Source organism: Python bivittatus, unplaced genomic scaffold (genome assembly GCF_059951505.1).
Source record: "Python bivittatus isolate LINGU-HERP-01145 unplaced genomic scaffold, Pbiv_v1 ctg000070_np1212, whole genome shotgun sequence".
In the NCBI taxonomy this organism is placed as follows: domain Eukaryota; kingdom Metazoa; phylum Chordata; class Lepidosauria; order Squamata; family Pythonidae; genus Python; species Python bivittatus.
Genome location: NW_028277034.1, coordinates 36,739,147 through 36,760,196, shown reverse-complemented (window position 1 = coordinate 36,760,196; position 21,050 = coordinate 36,739,147). Strand labels below are relative to the sequence as shown.

General features: G+C 36.5%; 1 long non-coding RNA gene across 5 annotated transcripts in view; it reads left to right on the top strand.

Annotated features, from left to right (window-relative positions):
* LOC107326074 (uncharacterized) overlaps positions 1-21,050 on the top strand; it is a 34,484-nt gene that overhangs the window by 2,110 nt on the left and 11,324 nt on the right. Inside the window, exons 1-4 of one of the 5 annotated variants that reach the window (XR_015794604.1) lie at positions 4,878-5,017; positions 8,540-8,693; positions 9,393-9,482; positions 20,614-20,745. This is a non-coding gene — a long non-coding RNA (uncharacterized LOC107326074). The other 4 variants (XR_001559826.3, XR_015794605.1, XR_003084465.2 and 1 more) reach the window with 4 other exon arrangements.

Sequence of the window (21,050 nt, the reverse complement as noted above, 5' to 3'; positions counted from 1 at the left end):
CTTTGATACCTTTGGCCATGACATCTTTCTAATTGTCTTGCCAGAATGAAGGAAATAATATGTAAAGTGACATTGTGCTCTGTCCCTCGGATAGAGTCTTTGACTTATAGAGCACTCTGTAAGTAGAGATGGTTTGAGATGCATCTCAACTCAACTTGCTCTCTCCAGAAACATGGACAGCTCTGAACATACCTGCAAGGTCACTCGTAGGAGGATTACAAATTACCAAAATTAAACTTAATGCGGGATTGGAAATAAGGTTAGCTGGAGATACTTCGTGAGATTTTCCTCCTCCAAGGTCTTTCTACACTTGACTTAACTATGGCACAAAGTTGGTGCTGATTATAGCTTGCATTAACCGCCTAAAAACAAATGATATTTTTCTTTCAAAACAATTATTTCTTCATATGCAGATTTATGCAGATATTATTAAACACTCATTCCACTAAAGATTAGTACAAAGATATATTTGTTTACTAAGGAGTTTAAATTCCCTTGTATTTAATCGGTTAACTCCCAGCTTAATGTAATAAAAGCCTAAGGATTTTTTTTAAAATCAGGTGATAGGCCTATATTTCAAAAAGTGCTATAAGGCTGTCCTCTTTGGAAGCTTCCTACTGCTTTCATGAAAAATGGAAAATATTATTTTGGGTTCAGCAAACACTTGTACAATTATTTCACCAAATAGATGTAAATAAATTTAGCAATTTGTAGAAGTTTCAAAACACTTTCAAAGCTACTTCTAGAATCATATTTGAAGAAAAGGAACTTTTCTATTTTAAAATATTCCTTTTCATTTTAGTATTTATAATATAATTTCAACATATCCATCTCCTCAGCATGTATCCCCATTATCCAGTTGCCAGAAAGGACAGGCAACCATTTCTGGAGGGCATAAATGGACAATATCTCCCTTAGTAAATTTTCTACCCATCACCACTCTTTGTTGACCTGGAGCCAATCTGTTTCACCATGTTCCTTCTGGATTATGGCTTCCTATATACAGGTTTCTCATGAAGACAATAATGATGTTCTGGGATGTTCAAGATGTTGTCATTTTCTTAAGAACATTCTACAGGTTGAAATGGTAGACACGCTTGAGCCCTTTCTATAGGGAATGATGCACATAATGTCTTTTTTAAAAAAAACACACCAGGATTTCTCAATTGTCCAGGGTACATCAGCAATTGCTTTTGTTCCTCAACCTTTTCTAAAACCAGCTTAAACATCTGGCATCTCCCTGTCCATGTAGGGCTCTAATCTGCATTAGATGATCCTAAGCCTTATTTTAATAGCATGTGAAATTAAAGATATTACCTTTCTTTGGAATTGGTAATATAAACTGGCCTCTTCCAATCTGTTGCCACTGTGTCATTCTCCCAATTTGCTGGCATAATTTGTTAGAACCTTTACTGATTTTTCTATTCCTTACCTTATTTCTGTAGATATTCTATCATTCCCTGTAGCTTTAATGTGATGGCCAGAGAGCTGATACAGCTTCATTTTCCAGTACTAGAGGTTCTTTTAAATAAGGAATATCTTCTAGGGTATCTTGGATATCTTCTCTACTGTGCAGAATTTCAGTCTCCTGCTTCCATCTTTGTTTGATCTTCTTTAAATTGATTACTATCTGTCCATTAGCATCCTTTAGCATACTTTCTGAAGTTGAAGATTTTGGGGGAAATGTTCCTTGTTTTTATATGTCTGTTTCCATCTTTGATGTCCTTACAGAGATCACTGTAATACTGTTCCCTGTCTCTTTTAACAGATGTCTGTAATTCTTTGTTAAGGTCTTTCATGAGATCATTGTCTTTCTTCGCTACATATCAGAGAGCAATGGTTGCAAAAATGAAGATGAGAGAAAGATACTGTATAAAGTATATAAGAGAAACAGACATTGCTAAGAATGAAGTCAAAGAACAGGAAATACCTAACATGAAACAAGTAGCTTGGCTTGTAGAATTCTTTCCAGAATCTTAATTATCACTTTATAGTGGCAGCATTGTGGGTCATGACAAGGAAGGAGAAAGGGAAGCCTAGACTGCAGCACTCACCAGTATTCTGAGCTTCTACCCAGATTCCTCCCATATTGGGGAAATTATTCTGGATTTCTTTTCCTTCCTTCCTTCCTTCCTTCCTTCCTTCCTTCCTTCCTTCCTTCCTTCCTTCCTTCCTTCCTTCCTTCCTTCCTTCCTTCCTTTCCAACCACCTGCCAGATCCAGTGCATTTTAAGACTCAGTCTTTCTTTGCTAGTTTTTCCCCCAACACAAATTTGATCCCATTCTGTTTAGTTTTGGAGAGTTATCCTGCTGATGGACAGAGTGGTGACCTGCTTGCATTATGTTGGGTTGGAAATAATAAATATATTCAGTTGGGTTGGAAAGAATAAAAAGACAGAGAAAATGCAGAGTACTTTTCATGAAGATATATTTTTATGTTTTGGAAGCAAGTAAAAAGGGCCAGAAAAGAAGCAGTCTGCAAAGTGAATGGAAATAAAGATAAAAGTGATAACATTACTTGGGATAAAACTGAAGTGACAGAAGGCCAGAAGCCCTATTTTAGAGATTTGTATGGAGAGGACAGTGACATGTTGAAGAGTCAAATTGAATTGAATGCTATTAATGTCAGTGCCTCATTCTGGAGAAGGTCTATCTTTGTGGTCGCTAAGAGCTGACACTGTCTAAATGGCATGTAATCAATCATTATTAGTGCTTAGGAAAAAAATGGATGAAAATGAAATAAGAATGTTGAACAATTGTAAGGTTGCAACTGTAACTGGAGAAAGTTTAAAATATGGATGGGGTTTGCATATGGAGTGGCTCTGCAACTTGTTTAATTTATGGGTGAAGTCTGCATCTGTGCCCTAGGACTGGAGGAATGCCATTACCGTTCCCCTTTACAAAGGGAAAATAAACAAGAATGAATGCAAAAGCTGCAGGGGGATTAATTACTTGAATGTGTCTGGGAATGTGTCTTGGCAGAATTCTGATTGGAAGGCTATGAGAGATGACAATGAGCAAAATTTGGGAAGTGTAGTGTGGCATCATGCCAAGTGGGGCAGGTGGGTGGGCAAATTAGGATGTATATGTAAATAGCTGTTAAAATATGACACAGAGACAGAACAAATAAAAGACTGCATGATAAAGTGGATGCAAAATTTTAAACAATTACAACAATTGGAAGACTGATGGAAAAATTCAGTAAAATTTACCCCAAGCTATAATTTAAGAGAAAATTATAAATTAATGTTTTACTCATGGTATATAACTCCATCCATAATTGCAAAAATATGTGTGTGTGTGTGTGTGTATGTGTGTGTGTGTGTGTTGGAAATGTTGGATACAGAAGGAACATTTTATCATATCTGGTGGACATGTAAAAAAATTCAAAAGTACTGGAAAGAAATACACAGAATTATTTTTTATTTTTTTTAAAAAAATTGAATTAAAATCTCAGTTTTTTCTATTGGGAATTTTTCCAGAACAAATGAATAAAAAAAATCAATTTATTATTAAGTTATATGGTGACAGCTGTAAGGACAAGTTTGGCCCAACATTGGAAAAGAGATACTTTGCTGACAGTATCAGACTGGCAACCAAACTTGAAGAATATGCAGCAATGGCAAAATTAACAGTATAGGCCCAGAATGGAAGTTTGACTAAATTTAAGCAAGAATGGCTTCCTGCTTATTCCAATTTATATCACACTACAAGGCAAATTCAGATACTGAATTCGGTATGTTTTTAAGGGGGAAATATTTGATGTAAAGATAGTAACCAGAAATAATTTTAATGCTTATAAATAATTAATGTAATCACCATCTGGGTACAGTGGAAGAATGTAATTTAATGTTGCTTTTACTGATTGTTTTTATTATTTTTGGTTGCACAGTTGGCCAGTTGTTTAGACTGGATTTTACTTCCATTTTTATAAGTTCACGTGTATTTATTCCAGATAATGGCAAATAGTGTTGATAGCAATGTAAATATGAATCTTTAGAGTTTTGGAATGATTAACAATGATTTGTCCCGATGGTATAATGAGTTTAGTTTTACATATTCAATCAATTATTTAATCAATGAAATAATGAATTTTAAATTTTGTGACAATTGTAAATCTGTTTATTTAGTGATATTTTATTTTCCATCCACTACTGTATATCTTTTCTCATTTTCTTCTTTTTCCTTTTGTGTAGTCATTTATTCTTAAAATGTTTGAAAATAAATGCATTGAAAATTGTTATGTGTTAAAAACCCATTGTGTTTGTAGAGACCTGTCGAGATAGCCTAAAACCTTTTGAGGTACCCTACAAAAATCAGGAGTCTGGTAGCACCTTTTCAGACAAACAGATTTTATTAAAATGCATAAGCTTTTATGAGTAACAGCTTACTCTGTCACTCCATTTGATGAAGTGAACTCCAGCTCATGAAAGCTTGTACCATATACTTGTGATATATAAGATGGAGCAGGAATAGGACAACAATGTCCCCTTGGTTGCTTAGTATTTATAGTTACATGTATAAGGACTGTATTTATGCAAAGAACAGTATTTCTCTGTCTCAACTCCTGCCCATGGGAAAGAAACCTGATCGCGCCTAAAACAATGGGCTTTAAGACCCAGAAGCATCCTCACAATTTGCAGTTGCCGAAGCAGACAGATTTCCTAGCGGAATGTCAAAAGGGACTGCACCACTAAGATTCAAGAAACGGGGAGGCTATTGTCTATTCAACAATCGGTCGAAAGAATATTCGATACTGTCCATAGAAATCGTAAAAGATTTCTGAAAAGCGGTCAAGAAAAATATACGGTCTTTATTTATCTATTGCATGGATTCATTTAACCGAATCGTGTGCTTTGAAATGAATGACTGTGTTTTTAAAGGTTTATCAATGGGGGTAGCTATCAGGCGACGTAGCGCCCCGTTCGTCTCAGTTCAAATGATCCCTCGGGTGCTTCTCGAACTGAGAATGAATGAAGTGACGTCACACTCAGGAGAGCGCCAGCCGAAGGATCAAAGTACGCACCCGGATACGGGCGAAGGGTGGGGGCGGGCAGCGTGGCTTAAGCCACGAACTGCAGTTTTTCTAGCTTGAGGCTTTTTCTTTGTATAAAGGAGTAGCAGCGCCCACGTGCTTGTACCGTCTTTTGCAAGGGGGTCTCCGCTGTGTTTAGCCACTAGCAAGTCGCCTTGCCCGGTCGATTTTTACTAGGCTCGGAAGTTACTGCGCAGAGCAGAATGCGATCACCTCTTAAATTAATTACATTTAAATGAAATCTAGCCTGGTGCCCTCGAGGCCTTTTGAGAGTGCAGGTTCCCAAATTCTCGGCCGGCAAGGCCAAAGGACAGGCTGAGAATGGCCAGAATATATTTGGAAGACTCCAGGTAGGAGAAAATGACCTTTAATGGCCTGGGGATAGCCAGTGCCTACGTTTGTTCTTTAAGAATAGTTAAAATTAACCAATGATGGGTTTCCTGTTCTGAAAGAAACTGCACTCTTTTTTTAAAGTAATAGCCGCAATTAATGGCCAGCACAGATTCATCAGAGGCAGTTTGTTTATTACTACACCCTACCCTCGTATTTATCAGTAACGTGTTTGTCTGTTTGCATTTTGTTACTAGCTTTTTCAGGCTCAGGTTGTGATCCAGAAACCAGTTGAGCAGGGTAACTAGATTGTGGACAAATGAGCAGATAGTCTGCATTCCAATTAGCATATAGGCTGAGTTTTAATTCTTTGGTGTTATTTGAGCTCTCTTTGAACAGTTGAAGCTGTACGAAAACATGCCTACTTAATAAATAAAACAGATCTGTTGTAATCTCAGGCAGGTAAACTTAACAGTGAATTATTTTGCTTTTCTCTTTATTGGGAAAAAGAAAGCTTTCTTTAGCATTTGACGTGTTGTGAAACATAGCAACTTGGTAGGTATGTGTCAAACTCATTGTCATCTTACAAAGCAGCAAAAGTGTTTGTTCAGCAACAAGTTGTATCAAGTTCTGTGGTCAAATCTATGGTTTGGAGGTACAGTACATAATTAAGCAACCTTGCTCAAGTTCAGCTCTGGGTGATCAATGCACAGATGAACAACAGAAACTACATATGAAATCTTATGCTCGATAATGTTGCATGCTGGTTAATGCGCTCCTTGTGTGTACTTTATTTGAAATGATTACTTTGAAGTATTTATCATAAAAAAGTCATTTCTATCATTCACAACCCCCTGAAGAAGAAGAGATTTTTCTTCAAAATACACCAGGATTAAGATTTTCTAATAAAGCATACGTGCACTTTTTATCTTCTTTTGTTTGGGGCATGTCCTTCTGTTTCTCTTTAATTTACAGATGAAAAACAAATACAGACCTCGTGAATGCAATTTTATGTTCCTTGGAAAAAGAAAATAAAGACAAATGAAATAATGTATGTTTTCAGTTATTGAAATATTTCTAAACAAGGTATTGTCTCAGAGTGGAGCATAATCAAACAATTCAACAACTGTTTAAAAAGGGAGGAGTCTAAGATAACTACATACCTACACTGTGGTTAGCCTTTTTTAAAAAAGGCTGAACTCTGTGGGTTATACCTTTGCTCTCATTGGCTGCATTGAGTTGACAGGCAGAGGATGAATCAGTTGAGTGTACATTGCTGCCTGTCTACTAGGTAACTTTACTGATGTTTTTACATGATTGCAATAACAGAAAAGCAGCTTATTATACGACAACACTGGCTCTGTATTCTGTGAGGTTTTGATTTTTTTTTTTTTAATGAAGGTTGACAAATGCAAAAGTATACAGGTAGTCCTCAGTTAGCAACCACAATTGGGACTGGCAACTCTGTCACTAAGCACCATGTCTGCTAAGTGGAAAATCACATGACCACAATGGACTTACAGTATCACTTCCCATTGAGTTGTTAAGCGAGTCACTGCGGTCTTTAACCGAGATATCACCTGACTGCGATTTACAATTTTACTTAATGTTCTCCATTAACTCTGCTTGTCAGAATGATTGTGAAGCACACAAATGGTGATCACGTGACTGTGGAATACTGCAATGGTCATAAATGCATGCCAGTTGGGAAACGCCTGAATGGCGATCAAGGGACCGAGGGGCACTGATGGTCACAAAGCTGGAGGGTTTTATACACCATCATAACTTTGAAGAGTCATTAAATGAGGCAGTTGTTAAGTGAGGACTACTTGTACTGCACATGTGCATTACAGACAGTGTATTTTTCCAGTTAAGCTTTCAGGTTGCCGGAATATTTTGGTTTCATTGTCGCACTTTGTAAATAGGTTGCCGGTTTTAACCTACAAGTGTATTAAGAAGCTTCAGGGCAATTGTCAGAAAAGTGTATTTTTGTTATTCTGATGTCCATGGACTGTGCTGAAGACACATCAGTACAGCATCAGTGGCTGGTGCTTGTTTCTTCGGCTTAATTATGTGATTATGCAAATAAGCTGCAAAATATGCTTCTTTGAGGGACTGCCTCTCTCCAGTTTAGTCTGCCCGTCCTATTAAATCTAGTAGAGCAAGCGTATGCCAGGTCCCACAGTTAAAATTGTCTTCTTGTGGGCTCTCAGAGATATGACCTATCTACGGCTGCCCCTGCCCTATGGGACAATCTCCCCCTCCAAAATCTAAACGGCCCGGAGGCTGTCGTCATTCAGGAAAGCCCTTTAAAAGTGGCTATTTCAGCAGACCCCAGGGCAGGGTCATTTGGATTTTATTCCTTGATTCTTGGTGTTTCCTTCTCCGATATATATATATATAGAGAGAGAGAGAGAGAAAGAGAGAGAGGTTCATTATAGTTCCCTACATGTTTTATTGTTTTAATTTGTTGTATAATGCCTTGAATCACCTGAGTGATAGAGGAGGCTTACACGTTAACAAATAAATAACAACAAAACATCAGATTGACTCTAACTGACAAATTGTGTGTGTGCTAGCTATAAAACTAACCCTGTTGGTGTAGAACTCCTTATTCTCTAGAGAGAGGAGGAAATCCCTGGGGGAAAAGATTTACTGTATAATTCTGTAGTATATATCTCATTTAGCCACTTAGATGTTACCCATATTTATCTGGAAATTAGACCTCTAAGTTCAGTTACGTATACAACAGAAACAGAGGGTCTCCAGGTGTTACAAATACATAGCGTTTTTTAAAAAAGGAGAAATGTGTATTCTTGAATGAAAAAAAAATTTTTTTTTTAAACAGTGCTTTTGTAGGTCTCTTAGGCCACTTAAGTAATTCTTTATATCAAAGAGACCAATGGACTCAGTTTGCCCTCATCCTAAATGTTATGTATGTTCCATTTTTCAGCTAAAATGTGATTTGAATTAGTTATTAACCAACACATTATTTGTAGTTCAACACTCTCTGTCTTTCTCTCTTTCTCCATCCCTTCCTCTCCCCCAATTTGAAATAAATAAGGTAGTACCAAAGGTAGTACCAGTTACTCACAACAGGGCATGGCTGCCATTCTAATGCATTTCAAGCAAGATGGTATCTAATACCCATTTTTCTCGCTCTCTCTAATTTAAGATTCTTCTGGATGTTGGTTTCCAGTCTGAATGACTAAGAAAGAGGGGATTACATAGAGAAATAATCTAATCTGGTTTAAGGTTAAACCAGACTGCTTATAGGAGAGGTACTTTTGTGACACTCCAGGAGCTGAAAAATCAGCATTCTGCACAAAGTAAGTAATAAAACTTGCTTATTCTCAAGAGTACAATGCATGGCAGCAATATGGTAAGTAAAATTTCAAGGGCAGAATGGTTCCAGTTTGTACATTCATCTGAATATTCGCTTATCTGAATAGATAACATGGAGTCTAAATTATTTAGGCAGGTAATAAAAAAGATGGTGCCTCTGAAAACTTTCTGCTCATCCACCCCTAGCTATATATTGACAACCAAATCTAACACACATTAGAATACTTAAGTAAACTTAACACCTTCTGTTTAAGAACTTTAACAAAGATTTGTGTAAAACTAAATCTAACAAAATATCTATTCTATTTTATCTATCTATGTATGTGTATACTTGTTCAGAATACTGCATCACATACATGCAATATTCTGAACAAGGATACGCATACATAGATAGATAAAACAGAATACATATTTTGTTAGCATTTAGGAAAAAAATCCAGGCATCAGCATGGATTTATCAAGAATAAGTCATGGAAAACCAATCTGATCCCTTTTTTTAGACAGAATGACTAATTTATTTGACCACAGAAATGTATGTACGTTGATTTTAGCAGAATATTTGACAGTCTCTCATGATATTATCATAGAGAAGATGGCACAATGGGTGCTGAACTGTGCTATCATTAGCTGAATATGCCGTTGGTTCAACATTCATATCAGTGTGTTTACATGCTATTCTACAGGAAGCTAAAAGGAAGTGTCAAGTGTACCACTGGGTCTGTATTCAGAAGACAACAGAAGTGACGAGGGACCCGAAAGGAAACACTTATGAGGTACAGTTGGAAGTAATGGGAAAGTTTAACCCGGGGAAGAGAAAGAAACTATAGTGGTCTTCATGTAGCAGAAGGGTTTTTATGCAGAATTGGTCTGCATTGTCCCAGAAGACAGAGCAAGAAACAATGGGTTTAAATTGCAAGGAAATAGATCTTAGTTGGACATCAGAAGAATTTCCTAATGGTAAGAGCTGTTCAACAATGGAAGAGACTGCTTTTGAAGATAGTGACCATCTTTTGGGCCATCTTTTAGGAATTTTGTTAGCGGTGGATTCCTGCACTAAGCAGATTATTGGACTAGAACATATCCTCCAACTCTTCCTTTTTTACATTTCAATGAGTTAGAATTAAAGTGATCACATTTCTTGATAATAGAGTAGCTGATGCCTTTAATTCACTTCTTTCTGATTACTGAGAAATTATATCTTCCTATTACGTCCTGATTTTTCCTATACTTTCATGAGAAGAATATCCCAAAGGAAGTAATGCCTGAAATGTGAACAGTTTGGTAGTTCCTTAACCTGCTTTCTATTAGTATTCACTTATCCAGGTTTGTTCTAAGCATTAAATCTGTTTTTGCAAGCTCAGTAAGGCTGTGTCCTAATTAACCATGGCACAAATACATCTGCCCCTTGTTCTGTGCCATCTCTCCATGACATTCCATTCATCTAATTCATAACCCATGAGTGACATAGGCTTAAGTTGTCTTAGCAATATTGATATATTTATTTATGAATTTACAGACTGGTTCAGTCAGATGACTTTAAGCAGGGTACAAGACAACAGCTAAAGCCAAAGCAACAATAAAATAATATATGACTACAATAACATTTTTGGGCTGCTGTGAGGGCCCAGAGTAAATATAGGTGTGAGTGTGTGGGGTAGGGTGAATTGATGGCCTGGGAAAGAAGAGTGGCAGGATATAGTAAGACTAATCAATTATCTATCTACCTACCTACCTATCCTTAGTTTGAGGTGTTTGCTTTGTAGTTGGCAATGCAGAATCACAGATTCATTAATTCTGTTGTACCATCTAAAAGCTGACTAGAAAGAAACGTGAAAATCTGGTCAAGGATTGCCTTTTGCATCTGGCAAAACAAATTGATGCCTGGATTCGCACAACACCCAGAACCACAAACTATCATCCAACCATGTTTTAATGCTATGCAATTAGTTTATGATTAAATATAACATATGAACCTACCAAATTGGGCTAATTGAGTAAACTGTAAGTTAGCCATGGGTAAGTTTATTGTGCAAAAACCCAGAGAGTGCTAGAAAAAAGGGAATCAAGAAATCCTTTAAAAATCTTCAATAAACAAGAAATGTAGGATTACTAAGGAATCAACTATTACCTGATGAATTATTACTTCACATTCTGAAAAGCTGACATCCATTCAAGGTAGCCAGATCAGCAAACAGATGCCACAGAAGAATGATAACTATACTTTATTGAAACAAGCTGTAATAATAGAATCTTGTAAGTCTCTCCTTAACTCGTGTTTCTTCTGCACCTGGTGTTTCCCTAACAGTCTCTGGATTCCTTCTCTAAGGCCATCTCCCTGGCCCTCTAAAAATTATCCTTAGAATTGAGGTAGATGTAAGAATGGCAGGATTGGAAAAGATGACAGTTGGAATTAAAGTGGTGGGTGAAACACTAACAACTGCAGACAACAGTGTTAACATTAGCTGAAAGACAGGCTTGAAAAAGTTTATTATGAAAAGAAATGGAAAGTGAAAAAGTGCATTAATGTTAAATATTATGAAGACCCAAGTAATTTCAGTCAGTGTGTTTAATGAACAGTGGATAGTGAAAAATGAAGATGATACATAGATATAGATGAAAATGGGCAATAGGCTAGAGAAGTAAAGTATTAATCCTAGGGAAGAAAGCAGTGACAAACAATCATGAAGGCTAAGAACATTTCTACAACAACAAAATTCAGAATAGTACAGCAGTGTTCTTTCTGGTGATAATGCATACCTTTGAAAGTTGGACCCTGAGAAAGAGTGATGGAAGATGATCTGCCTTCAGATTATGGATCTGAAATCCATAATACAGGACTCCGAGAAGAACCAATCAATCAGTTGTGGCCCAAATAGACTGATTGCTGCCTTGATGCAAGGATTAGCAAACAGAAACTCATATACTTTGGGTATGATGATGGATTAGCAAAACCTTGATGGGAACAGCAGAGGGAAACTTTGTTTAGATATGAAGGTATCAGAAGTTGTTCCAGAAAGGTATTCACCATTATCCTTCTGTATGAAGCCATATGTCATAACCAACAGACTTAGTTCATAATAAGGCTCTCTGATCCGATACGCAGCCAATAGTAGCCACGGAACCTAGCCAATTCCATGAGAGAAGCTTTTGATCTACTGGTCTTCATTAACTGATATGATATTTGTGGGAGGTGCACAATTACTATTGAGTTTCATACTCTAATGTTTCGATTGAGAACAAACAATTTCACAGGCCAGATAATAACAATGCTGTATGAAGCTATTCATCCTCCCTGGCCAATTCAGTTAAACTCTGCAAAATATCCCATTATAGTTGGATCAGCAGAAAAAAGTTTACATATATTATATCTAAACTATTGAATGTTTTAATTGACCTTTAATTGGCATTTTTAAAGTTCATTAAACCTTTGAATCATGTTAAATGAATAGTTGATTGTTAAAATGCCATGGTGTTTTTTAATGGCATAATTTTGATCATGTGGCATTATCACTTAGCTTTTTATATGTTTAGGTTGATTATTTTACTTGAATTGATTTAAGCATAATATATTTATGGAAGATTTTATCTATAAAGCGATTAAGGACATGGAAGCTTCTGGACAGAAGGACCTTAGTGCTATCATTCTAATGGAACTATGAAGCTCTTCCATCTTTTTAGCATATTTTTATAGAAAGAAAAACTTGAAAGGAGTAGTAGAAACACATGGGAGTATTAAGGTAGGTGATAATTCCAGTAATCATTCAGAACTAAGGCAGGCTAAGTGCAAAAGGAAAACCTGACTAAAAAAATTATCTGATTTAATGTGTGTAGGATTGTAGAGATGTTACTCATATCCTTATGAAGCCAGTCCCATGCATTGTTATTATCTGGCCTGTGAAATTGTTTGTTTTCAATCGAAACATTAGATAGAGTTTGAAACTCAATAGTAATTGTGCACCTCCCACAAATATCATATCAGTTAATGAAGACCAGTAGATCAAAAGCTTCTCTCATGGAATTGGCTAGGCTATTGGCTGTGTATCGGATCAGAGAGCCTTATTATGAGCTAAGTCTGTTGGTTATGACATATGGTATTCGTTTATGGCTTGGCAGACAACAACAACTAAATACTGATGAGAAACATACGCCTGCTTTTTAAAAAATTCTCGTAGATTTCCAGTGTAGTTTTAAGCAGATAGTTCTTTAGTGTGTCCCCACTTGTTTTACATATTTAAGATCAAATAGTTATTCCATGAAAATGTTATAATTTATCCCCTTTATTCATTTATATATGATTTGATACTTTTCGTGGATTATTAATTTTACTGGTGAAGGAGGTTGTGGGGACTTAAACCTTAAATTTACTTGGAAAATGGTCCATTGATCTGAAACAGAACTCATATCACTTGTTGGATGCATTCCTTTTAATTTTAAGAAATAGATACACTGACGTTTTCCAACCTGTGGCCTTTTAGGAAACTTCAGGTGATCCCTGGTATAGGAACCAAAATAAATTAGACTTGTCAAAAGTTTGCAAAACTACCAAATTTCACAAGATTTTGATACTCTCCTTTGAAGTCTTACAGGATTTTGCCATTTTAAGAGGGAACTCCATACTTAAATGAGATTTGGTGATCTCACAAGATTTCAGCCATTACAGCACATGCCTGCATGCACACACACACACAGTTTTAATTTAATTTTGGGATGCTACTTGGACGGCATCACTTGTGCCATGATATTTACAGGTCCTGTACTCCCAACCCTTCGCTTTATGTGGTAGTCCCCAAAATCTTTCACTGTACTGGTTTACTGAAAATAAAAGTTTGGGAACTGCTGGTTTACATTACAGATACCAACAGTTTTTAAAAAGTAAAATAGCCTCACAACAGAATTCCGTATGATTCTAGTTTTGTAATGTGGCTAGAGAGCTTTAAGAAAAATCAGAAACTGCATGCATTATTTTTGCAGAAGAATTCCATATGTTCTTCTCCACCAATTCCCAGATGATTCAAAGTTGTTTCAGTTGAAAAATATATTCAGCCTGTTATTCAGGAAACCTTGCAGTTCCAGGGACATTCAGCTGGATTCCTCAGTGAGAAATAACAGTAGATCAGTTTCCCTCTAAGATAAAATAATGGCCTGGTTTAAAAACTGAGCCTACTAAAATGTAGTGATAATCAAGCCTAGTGATGATGATCAAGTGTTTTTGCTCTGTGAGATGAAGTGATAGCTTTTGTATCCTGAGAAGTGTGCACACCTGGAGAAGGAGAGAAAATCAGATGAGTCTGCTGTGGTGAGGACATTCTAGAACTGTGTTGTTCAAACTCAGCAATTATAAGATGTATAGACTTCAGTTCCCAGAATTGTTGGCTTGGGAATACTGGAAGTTGAAGTCCACACATCTTAACAGTTGCCCAGGTTGAGAAACCCTGTTTTAGGAATATTCTGACTCCACCTGTTTTGTTTCTCTGGATGTCCTGCCTGTAAACTCTTTTGTCTCATTAAAATGAGTTAGAAAAGAAATGCTTGAGGCTTGCAAGGGAAATGTATAAACAGAAAAAGGCTTCTTTATTTATAATGATGGGGAATTTCATTGCAGTTAACAAAAGGAAGTATATCTTTAGCTATACATAGTCAAGACAAAGGAATGTCTTGCCATCATCTTGCAATAGTCATCCATTTAGAAGGTTTTAAAAAGGGACACCAAATTCATAGAACATTTTGTGATAGCTCTACATTATTTCCAACATAAGGCAGCATGACATAAATAGCAATTTACTGGGGAGCAACAATGGAGTAAGACTATTGCCTCCCTGTTCTGTCTGTGAGCTTAATTGATATGTTTGCTGGGCCATTGAATGGCACACAATGATAGATGAGATTTACCTTTGGCCTTATCTTAAGATGGCCATCCATGCTAGGACATGTGTATCCTCCCCCTATTAGAATGTTAATTTGTATTCCTGTGAACAAACAAGTGATCTGAAGTGGGTGAGAATGTAGGAGTGGGTGTCCATGACTAGGTGAACAGTTAATATGCTCCAAATGTGAGAGAGGCCTGGCTGAGGGAAGCAGGACAACACCTTTTCAGTGGCTGCAGTCCAAATGTTGCACCATTTTGTCCCATGATAAAGTGTGGTAAAGTTTAGTTTTAATTAAATACATACGCCTTTTTTGTTTCCCGAAGGTTCTTTTAGCTACCATATCTGCCTGTTTCTTAATTCTTCCTCTTCTTCCTTTGAATGATTTTAATTATTCCTGGTGGCTTCTCTAAGTGATACATGTAAGCACCAGAAGGACAGGATATAAGTTTTCCTTAATAAGTAGACTATCTGGCTGGCCCATGCCTGCAATACATATCCATGGATTCATAAGATACCACATTACTATATAGTGGATAATTTCTTCAGCAAAGCTTTTTCTTTCTCTGATCTTTGGGGAATATAGGAATGCTTGTATAGGAATGCTTGGTTCCTGTTGGTCGATGATTGCAGACTAACAGCGATCTGTTTATAAATAATTAACGCAGTTTTAAAGGCTTGCGCTGTTCTTTGTCTCATGGCCCCAGATGTTTAACCACAGACTAAAAACTAGATTCTGATTTAACTTGCAGTGATGTAAAGTCAGCCTCATTCCAGCATCTACAACTGTGTGCAAAGAAACTGGATGGATAATATCTCCAGGGAAAGGAGAAATTCTCCAACAATTCCTTGGGCAGGACAACCACCACCCCTAGCAGTGACAGTACTGCTGTAGTGACAGAGCCCAGTAGAAGGAGTTATCCCATGGGACTTGACTGAAGTATGGCAAAGCAGGTAGATTGATATTTCACTGGAAGAAATACAACTGAAAAAGCCATTTTTATACTATCCTTTGGCCACGTCATAACTAAGTGCAAAAATACCACTTGGCCTAGGAGAAATTATCTGGAATTCTCTTCTTTTGTCAAATAATGTCTAAAAATATGTATTTTATCAAATTCAATGACAGTTAGAAAAAGTGCAGAGACATTTTTCTGGCATTAGTTGTGGGAAAGATTGGAAGATAATTGATCACGCATATACTGTAAATACATCAGTAAGGTGTGCTCTTCATTGAGACTAACTCAAAGGTTTATATAAAATCATGATTTTAATGTCTAAAAGCATAATCACAAATTACATATAGTTGATCTCCATGGACTTCCATTTAAATCTGCCAAAGGTATCTATTTATGCTAACTGCAAGAGTGTTTCTGGAACAGGCCATTTATTTTACATAATCTCCAAATCATCTCCTGCACTATTGATGCAGATTAGTTTTAAGCTAATGGTAAAGAATTAAAAGTGTTTCATATCATCTTCTTGGAAATGGCCATGTAAATAATGAGTTGTCCACTTTGTGGAATTCATGTAGTAGCAGCACAAACCACTCAAAGCTCATTTCCCTCGTCTTAAGTACTTAACTAGAAGCTAGTAGTACTGCACTTAGTTACAAGCTACTGTGTTTGCTTCTTTCTGGATTATTTAAGCAATACGTGTCACTGACAAACAGACCTATAATCAGCTCATCCTCACACCGTGAGGCTTTAGAGAAATTAATGGGAAAAAAACAAGAATTCTCCATTACCCCATAATCAACAGATATTTCTATAACCAAGTGTCTCTGTAGTTTATTTTCTATGAATTGCCAGAAAGTTATGGACTGAATGAGAATTATTACTTTTAAAAGTATGTACTGTATATATTTATTTTACAGTTTTTGTATATCACTGCATTCTAATCTAGTGGTTTCCATAAAAAAAAGTACAGGAATCCTTAGGGCTTTACACTTTCCCTACTCCTGTTTAACATCTACATGAGGTCACTTTAATTATTCATGTTTTAGCTTGTTCTTTTATTCTTTTTAAGCAGCAATCTTAGGAGGGCTGACACTTCGGAGGGCGGCTATAAGAGGACTTTCTCCCTACTGTCATTTAAGTTTAATAAAGTTGACCATTATAGCTTCCCACCATATGGGAGTGATAGATCTTTTGTACTTTAATGTGCTGGAGTGAGTTTCGGATGCTTGCTCAGTGGTGTGAACTGTGGTGCAGGCAGCTTCCTGTAGTGGATGCAACTTCCTGTACTACCCAAGTTGCATATATCTGTATCTAAGTAATTCTTCCTGTGTATTTAATTCTGTTGTACTCTTCTTTTCTTGTATGAGGATGGACTGTTGAACTGCCTTAGGTTATAGAATTGCCGAATCACAAAGCTAGAATGTTAAAACAGGCTGAGGAAAGAACCAAAGGAAAGCTATAATGAATTCTGTGTGGCCATGGGGAAGACAGCAGAAAACCAATCCTTCTGAGATCGGGAAGTATATGGAAAAGGAAGTATGTACCCAGAGCCAAAGTTTGTGAACAGTGCAGGCCATGATGGAGGATGTTATAAGAATGTTATAAAAGGAAGATGGAATCAAGAAACTTGGTCAAAGACCTCTGACCCACGTTGTCCATCTGCTGCACCCTGCCTTCCCCAGACCAGACTGTGATCAGCTTGGTCATGAGAGAGTATACAGAATATGTCTGTGTGAACGAGGGAGAATTAATTATTGAAACTGCTTAAATAAGCCAAATACTTTTGCTGCTTGTTCATGGTTCTGTATCTACTGTTGCCCAAAGTCCTAAACCTCTTGACATTGGTTCCTGTTTGCAGCCACCCTACAGCTTGACGTTAGAAAGCAAGGATGCTCAAGCGAGACCCCTGAAATTCTTTGACAGAAGGTGCTATTCCAGCCATCGTGTAACTTACTGATCAGTGAGGGAATCCAAATTAAAACATCCACAACAGTGTGGTCTCCACTTCAACACATCCAATAAAAGAGAGACCCCCCCCCCAAACTTCTCTGGATAACTGGTTCCACTGTTGAACTATTGTTGCAACAATGTTTTTTTATAACATTCCCTGGAATATGTCTTCCTGTAACTTAAATTCCTTATTTCTTGTCCTGCATTCTAGAACAATGGAGAATGAATCTTGATTTTCTTTTGTGTGATATCTTTGAAGAGAGCCAACTTATTCACTCTCTTAAGATTAAACATACCCAGCTCATTCTATCTCTCTTCATAGTGCTTACCCAGATTGACCAGTTGCCCGTCACCAGAACTATTTTTAGGAGGCAGGAATGCACAACACTCTGTACTCACCCTCAACTGAGTCAGTGGTTACCATGATCTCTAATGTCTTCTAGAGTTATCTTGATCAAGAATGCTATAATAGCACAATGAATGTAATACTTAACTTGTAAATATAGGTTTGCTGGTTTGTATCCTGAGAGAATATTTTCCTAATTACTATTTTGTTTCCCTGAGCTACCTATCCCCATCCCTGGGCTTTCCCGCCCCCCCTTAATAAGGCTAATCATCACTTCATTTTTCCAGTCAGCTGAGGTAGAAGAAATTAATTCCAAACAGGTATGGAAATATTATATATATAGTACTTGTTATGATTATTCTCCTTTTTAACAAGAGTAACAGTTACAATTGTACCAAACAATTTATGGTAGCTTTCACTCACACAGAATGCTATTTTCTTCACTTTCCTAGGATGATTTTTTTTTTTTTAGAGTTTTTAACTATGCTAAGGATTTTCTATTTTTCTCAAATTTTCCAACTTCTATCACGACTTTACTATCCTATCAAATTCTAGAAAGGAAATCCACTCTTCCTTCCTTTTGCCCCGAAAGTAACATACGTGCAGATTTCAGTGATTGCAACAAACCAATATTCTAGGAAATGATAGCCTTCCTATAAACAATGTGTTCATGATACAGATTTAGGGGGTTGTTAAGTCTCCTACTTTTTTGCAGTAGGAGAACACATGGGGAATTATAATCCAAAGTAGGAATTGGTAAATTCTTTAGATCCTAGGCTTTAAAAATAATCTTGCTTCACAAACCAACATCTGAAATCTCAGAAGACTGGTATATCTTTTATGTTTCTGGCAATGTCACAGAAAGGTATCATGAAAGAATGCCATAAAATCTTCACAAAACTTTAACATTCTTAGATAAGATCTCATGAGATATGTTGATTGCACAAAATTCTGAACATTTAACTTTAAAAAAAAATTAAAATTAATCTTAATTTAGTTTGGGGTAGTAGTAGATATTATCTAAGAGAGAAAGGATGGATGTCCTGCATTCAGGGATGCCTTCTTGCTAACTTTGATCCAAAGAAAAAGAAACTGAAGGCTCATATATGATAACCTTATAAAAAGGGAATTAACAGCCTGTGGTCATTTGAAGAAATTATAAGAGTTATTTTAAGCAATATATTTTACTAACTGTGCCCAGCCTTGATTTTGGCTCAGACTTCCAATTTTGTGAGTACTATATACATTTGTCAAATGCTTATATATCTAAGAACGTATACATACACACCACCCTAAACAGATAATTCTCATTAAAACTATACTGATTCAAAGTAAAATCATAATGAAGCCTTATGCTTTATGAAAAACAATCTTAGATTCCCTCGTTACATATAGCCACAAACAAAAGACATATCAGTAACATGCTGACTCCCTTAACAGGACCTCTAGTGAGCGTTTCCTTTCTCAACTAATGAATAGCTAGTGTTTTATAAGGAAGGAGAGAACAAAACCACAAACATGTTCTAAAGGTACAGGTTAGTAGAAAGAACACATAAAGAATAAAAAAAAGTTATTGGAAAAATGCTTATGGAAATTAAATCAATCATTTATTTTTCAACAAATTGATAAATACATATTTATTTTCACTCTGGAAGACACCTCCAGGGCAGTCAGTAGGGAAATGTTCAGATGGTGGTCAAGACGATGTGATTGAATCCCCACCTCTATAGGTGTTGACATCACGCATGTATGGGGCTTGCATGGAGGGATGGGGCTTGCAGCCGCTGTTGTGACTCCCACCCCTGGTGAGCACATAAGAAAGCTGCTGAATTTTCCTCTATTGCAACTGCTATCAGAAGCTATTGGGTTTAAACTTTTTTAGGCCTTGAGCATTGGTGTTTTTGAGGGACAATAAAGATGATAATCTCATGCTATTTACTTTTGTACAATTGCTGTTTATAAGCATACATAAAACACTTTATTCTATCTTTGATTTTAGCCTACTTTACCTCTTAATTTGTGTCATTTGTTCCCTTTATCTATTTTATTAGTCTCCCAAATATGTTTCTTTTTCCTTTTAATTTGGTGTCTGACTTATAAATGAAATAAACTAATTGAACGCTCCACACCAACTTTAAATCTTTTTATGAGAATAAATACTTTTCCAATGAGTTAAATGTCCTATTCTTGTATAAAGTTGGAAGGTTTTATTTTTTTAAATGTGGAATTAGCCTATTTCAATCTTATTAAAAGGGTAATACACCTGAAACTATTTTTGTGTACATTGGGTATTTCAGAAAATATTTAATATGGCTTTGTTGCAGTTGTCTTGCTGTTGGAAAACTAAAAAAAGTTCTTTTTTTAAAAAATCAAAGGAGCTACTGAGGTCAGCTGATTTTGCAAGGCCACCCAGTGGAAAGAGGAAGAATTGTTTTTATCATAAACATTAGGACTCTGCAATTTCAAATGATTGCTTCATTTCAACTGAGTTTCAAGGGAAGTCCCTTTCTGAAGCTACTTCATGGAGCAACAATATCTCTCATTCCCAAGAGTGAAGCAAAGCCGCCATCTTGCTTTGCTAGGTTTTCTAGAACTCTGGCATCTCTAGTAGAAGCAGATCCCAGAAGTGATATAAAGCTGGCTGTTACTGTTTTGCCTTAGCCAATCAAGCACAATTTCTCCTGTGCATAGTACTTTGTCATAATGTGACTCTGTTAAGAAGCCTTTATTGAATGGTGTGTTCAGCATTTTTCTTTATCTGTCTTTTGCTTTGAAATCCTTGGAGATATCCATGAGAACCCAAGGGAACTTTGGAATACCTATGAGTAGCTGGAGAAAAGTCAAGAACCAGGGAACAGGAGAAATCTAAGCAAAGAGCAGGAGCACTGTGGGTAGAGGAACTGATTAGAAACCACGGGTAAGTAGTATACCTAGATTACCCTTGTTAAACACACTTGGGCTTTTTCATCCTTTTCTTTTTAAACATATTTAACAAATAAGCTGCAGCTTTATTTTACTGCACATACTATTTATTGCAGACATCATTTCTGAACAAAACAACTAGTGTATGGACAATTTCACTTCTCTTATTTATTTACATTTTCTTCTCCTACAACAAGAATAACTATAGGCAGTTTTTTAAGGAGGAAAATCTGCAGATAGCTTACTGTAAGAATTTCTGCATTGTCCAGTCAGGTTATATAGTGGTACTTAACTAAAGCT